Genomic DNA, 6,000 nt, shown 5'->3' with positions numbered 1-6,000 from the left:
CTTTTCCAAGAGAAAAATTGACAAGGAAGGGACAAGAAAGAAAATGGGAAACAAGAAGAGAAAGTGAGAGAGGTGAGGAATGAAAAGTTTATTCAAATGAATAGGTGAATGGGGTATTTATAGGTGGGATTGGATGCTAAAAATAGAAAAAATTCAGCAGCCATATACCCCCTTGGCCGGCCACACATGTGGAAAGTTTGAATGTTTCAAACTTGCTAAATTTAGCTTGGGGTGAATCTTTAAAAGCACAGAAAGCGGAGGGGTTTGAATGCAATTTCAAGGAGACTTCAAGGGCTGATTTGCAAGTTGATAAATAAGCTATTTTGAGCTGATCGGGTCAGCATGTTGGACGGTTTTGGGCAGCCCATTTGCTCGGTTGGATCAGTCTTTCGGTTTAGCACAATTGAGCATCCTTTCATATTATAATTAATAATAATTTTTTACCCAAAATAAATTGGATATAATTAAAATTAATTATATTATGTAGTAATATTCATCATTTGGACCGTCTTAGGCTGAAACATTAGTTCACCTCGATACTTCAGAAATCGATTTACGGTTTTGTACTCCTAGTAGTGTCTACCAAGCCAATTTTCACCTTTTGTACAAATCAGTTGAAAAGAAATCAAAATTTATGAAAATCTATTATAAAATTAATTAAAATTCAATACGTTAACAATTTAAGTGCAATTTAATTTTTTTATAATTATATTATATTTTTCGGCAAGAATTACTACGAAATTGCATGAATTCGAGTTAAAAAAGGTATGAAAAAGTCTATATATTTTCGTGTTTTCACACCCGTAAAATTAATTCAATGCTCGTCTTGAGTAATGCACAAATTGAAAACAACTTCTTAGAAACACCTTTGAAAATTTCCTTCAGAAAACATTTTTTCTCAAAGTTATGAATTTAATATACTTATGCACAAGAACAAAAATTTTGAGATTTATGCTACTTAAGTATACATATCATTCAACTTAATCTCAATTATTATTATGCTAGCAAAAATATACTAAATTCTTTCTTAATAAAGACATGTTAAATCTTTACAAATTTGATTTTATTCTCTTATTTAAGATTAAGCTGCAATAGTCAAGTTTAATTTATGCCTTTATATGTTGAACATAGAAATTTCTCTCCACTAATATAGGTAGCATATAAAATTGAATCAATGGGTCTTTTAAATAGGTTGTAACGTGGCTAGGCTAGGGGTAGGCAAAAGATATATAAGTTTAGGCCAAAATACCCTAGACTCAGCTTGCATCGGACCTTCGAAATAATTACCTTCAATACACCAACTCATTTTGCTTTTACATGCTCTTTTGTACATCTATTTCTTCTAAGTACATATGCTCTATTTTTTATCGAGCATTTTGATACTTCTTTTCAAATCTCCCAAACTTATTTTCAAAAAATATTCTGAATAGTACTGAGTCTAGTGTTTGGGACAATTTAAAGATAATTATGAGAGAAGTGATGGCTAAATATTGCAAAGGTTCAAATAAAATTAGGCCATATAGTCTCAAAGTTGGGTTTTAAAGGATAAAAATTCATCAAGGTTGGCTTGAAAGGCTCAAATGGTCTAAAAAAAGTTGCCTCAATCATTTTCAAAATCCCATGCTTCCTAGGATTTCGCCTCAAGAAATTACTAAGTCAATTCTAGAAACTTAAACTTTCATGCATGCCTAGCTTTCCTAAGGAACTAAAATTTTTATGATATGATACTTTATTAAGAGTACATTTATGTCATAATTCAGCTAACATAAAAATTATTGAAATAATAAAACTTTATTTATACTGAAGTTTAGCATAATTAACAAAATTGGAAATTTTTTAACAAAATATAACCTAATCCTTAATTTAAAGAAATGTTTTTTTCTAAGAGGAAATAATTTCAATTTTCCGATCCCCCTACTTAAGATGAACAATGACCTCATTGTTAGAAGTGAATAGATACTATACACCAGGTGGTGTAAGATTTTAGAAAAGAGGAGGTGAGTCAATTTGATTGCTTAAGTACCAAGCTATCTCCAAATCCAATCCTAGACATGTACATATATATGGTCACACTTCTTATTTTAAAACTTATTCATTTTTAGTTATGATTTCCACATCTTGTTTTATTATGCAAGAAATAAAAAGTTCTAATAGAACCTAATCCTAAAACATTAAATAACCTAGGAAAGAAAATAAAATAAAGTGAAGATCCCCCTTTTTATTTATTTGCAGATCCCTTAGAATCCGACTCATCTTTTGCTCCATCTTCTTTGTTTTTGCATGAATCAGTTCGTTACCTCTTCGATATTGGACTCCATGGTTCAAATATAAAATTTGGAAATTCAGGCACAAAAATAAACGAGTCATTGAATATTTTCATAAAAGCGTTTCTCATTAAGTTATCCCGTATTTTTGAATATCTCCATTAAGCTTGTTGCTGCCACATCAATGGTCTTTGCCGTTAAGATTGAGTATAACAAGACCATTCACTCTAATGAAATTGTAGTCTCATGTGAAATAGGTATAAGGCTGAATCGAATGAAATAGAACCATACATTCACTAGTGGTGTTAAATATTCTCTACGACAACTATGAGTTTCATGATTTGACAAAGTCCACTTAGAACCCGAAACTGTAATTTCCTCGAGAATTTCTTGCAGATTTTTAGCCTTAATATTTCTCATCAAATAAGAATATTTGTCGTATTCAAAATCAAGTAATTCAAAGAATTTATTAATAGTGTTTGAGCTTATTGATACCTTGACTCCTCGAACAGAAACTTCCGTTAATTTGCTTGAGGTCAAATTCGCATAAAATTCACGAGCAAACTTTTTATCTGCACTAGGTCTTTTCTCACAAAACAACTCCCAATTGAAAGCTTCATCAATTTGTCAAATACGCGCCATGAAATCGATATAGTTGCTTTCTTTTAGTGCAAAGCCTTTTTCAGGAAACATTTGCTAATTTTTGAATATGCTATCGTATCTCACCTTAGCTTTTTCACAGTAAAATTTGTTTTGTGATTCTTCAACTTGGGCAGAGGCACGAGTTCTTTTGCGAGCCATGATTAACCTAAACATAAGGTGGAAACAAATTTTCTCAAAAATTCAATTTGCATAAAATATTAATAATTCAATAAATTGAAAAATTAAATAACCAAATAAAATTGAAATTTAGGAAAAAAAATTCTTAACATGTTTGTATAAAAAATTAAGTACTCAAAAATTAGAAGCAAAAGATTTTAATTGAGGGTTGGTTGGAAGGGTGATCGGTTGGTGGCTAAATGAGATGGAAGTGTGGTGCAAAGATAAAAATGGAGTACGGGTTGTGCAAAGGTGCGCACGAGCTTGAAGCAAAGAACTACAACAGCACGTAGGGCTGGTGCGCAAACAAGGCGCGAGCAGGGGTGGTGCGTATGCGGGCAGCAGGCAGATGCGTCGAGCAGGTGCATGGGCCTCAAACAGGTGTGTCGAGCGAGGCCTGGTGTGAGCGACGATAGCAGTGTGCAAGGGCTGGTGCGGGAGTTGTTGGGCAAGTGCGCCAAGTGCGTGTGTAGCTGTTAGCCGAATAGGAGCTGTTGGTGGTGGTTAGGAGCTACGGCACTTGGTAGTTTTTGAATGCTAGGGTTGATGGTGGAACGGGTGAATGGAGGTTGGTTTGATGGGTGGTGAATGATGGAGAAGGTTGGTAGAATTTATAGTGAAGTGAGGAAGGAATTTAATTAGAATTTTTAGAACAATTAACAATTAATATGATGTATATTAAAATATTATTTGCTATTACTTTATTTATTAAGATAAATTTTACTAAGATATGATAAAGTTTAAACTAATCCTAGTTCTATATAAAGTTGATAATAATTAATATACATTATAATAAGGATAATTATATATTAATTATTATCACCTTATTTATTAAAAATTAATTTAAAAACCTTTATTTTTGCTGCCTTTAAAAATATTTACAAAAAGAGACAGCTAATTTTTAATATTTACAAAAAGAACAACCAAAATTTTCAAATAATTCAATTAAGTACCTAAACTTAAAGAAAATTTGAAAATTGAGTTGCGATTAAAACTTGGATCAAAATTTACCCTTTTATTTGAAAAACTAAAAATTTATTTTTTTTCAATTAGGGAATAATTTCCTGGAAGATTATATTTAAATTAATTCCAAGAAAAGATTGGAGGGTCATAAATGGTCCCGCTTAAGTTCCAATCTCTTAGACAATTTATTTAAACATACTAATCCTGAAAATATACCATAAACCATTTATTTAAAAAGAAAACGAGAAAAATTAAATATATGATAAGATGAACGAGACTTTATCCCGTTCAATTTTACCTCCTTTACCTTGAAGTTTGACAACTCCATATGGAAAAACTTGGTGAATCGTAAATGGACTGGACCAACGTGATTTTAACTTACTTGGAAAGAACCTTAATCTGAAATTGAATAACAAGACTTGTTAACCTGCTTCAAATTCTCGAACTCGAATGTGCTTGTCATGTCATCTTTTAAGTCTTTCCTTGAATAGTTTAGCATTCTCGTATGGGAACATTCATAACTCTTCTAACTCATTGAGTTGAAGCATCCATTTCTCTTTAGCAAGCTTAAGGTCCAAGTTGAGTTGTTGGAGAGCCCAGTAAGCTTTATGTTCTAACTATAAGGGCAGATGACATGCTTTCCCAAAAACCAACCTATAGGGTGAAATCCCTAAAGGTGTATTGTATGCTATCCTGTAGGCCCATAAAGCATTATCCAGTCTTTTGGACTAATCTCATCGGTTAGGACAAATTACCTTCTCGAGTATGTCTTTTATCTCTTTGTTCGCTAGTTTAGCTTATCCATTCGTTTACAGATGGTAAACTGTGGCAACCTTGTGCTTCACTCCATGTTTGTTGAGTAACCATTTCAACCATTTGTTCACAAAATGGGACCCCTTATCATTAATGATGGCCTTAGGAGTACCAAACCTTGTGAACACATGTGTTTGCAAAAATTTCATCACAACCTTGGTATCGTTCGTCGGATATGGCTCGAATTTAACCCAGTTAGACACATAGTCTACTGCTACCAATATGTACTTATGACCAAAAGACAGAGGAAAAGAACCAAGGAAGTCAATACCCCACACATCGAATAATTCTACCTCAATGATATTTTTTCAGGGCAACTCATTTCTGTTGGTGACGTTTCCAACCCTCTAGCATCGATCATAACTTTTTACATAAACATATGCCTCCTTGAATATAGTTGGCCAAAAGAATCCCGCTTGAAATACTTTGGTTGCAGTAAGTGTACCTCTGAAGTGTCCCCCACTCGGAGCTGTGTGGTAATGATATAAAATCTCATGTACTTCATTTTCTACCACGCATCTCCTGATCATTTGATCTGCACACTTTCTGAACAAGTATGGTTCTTCCTAGAAATAGTACTTCACATCGTGAAGAAACTTTTTCTTTTGTTGATATGACTTATCAAAAGGCATCAAACCACAAGCTAGATAGTTAGCAAAATCAACAAACTAAGGGGTATTATGGACATGATTTACCTTTAGTATGTGTTTATCTGGAAATGTCTCTTGAATAAGTATAAGTGGAGAAGTCCCTTCTTGTGGCTCTAATTTGGATAAGTGGTCTGCTACTTGATTTTCTACTACCTTTCGATCCTGAATTTCTAGATCAAACTCTTGGCTACTTGATTTTCTACACCCTTTCGATCCTGAATTTCTAGATCAAACTCTTGGAGTAGAAGTACCCATTGGATCAATCTTGTCTTAGCGTCTTTCTTGGCAAGTAAATACTTAATTTTCGAATGATCCGTATAGATCGTCACTTTGGTACCTACAAGATAAGATCGAAACTTGTCAAAAGCAAACGCAACAGCAAGTAACTCTTTCTCTGTTACCATATAATTCAATTGAGCTCTCGCCAAAGTCCGACTTGCATAGTAGATGAGATGAAAAACTTTGTTCCTTCACTGGCCCATCATAGCTCC

The sequence above is a fragment of the Gossypium hirsutum genome, chromosome D01 (genome assembly GCF_007990345.1).
Source record: "Gossypium hirsutum isolate 1008001.06 chromosome D01, Gossypium_hirsutum_v2.1, whole genome shotgun sequence".
Classification (NCBI taxonomy): Eukaryota; Viridiplantae; Streptophyta; class Magnoliopsida; order Malvales; family Malvaceae; genus Gossypium; species Gossypium hirsutum.
This window is presented reverse-complemented; position numbering follows the sequence as displayed.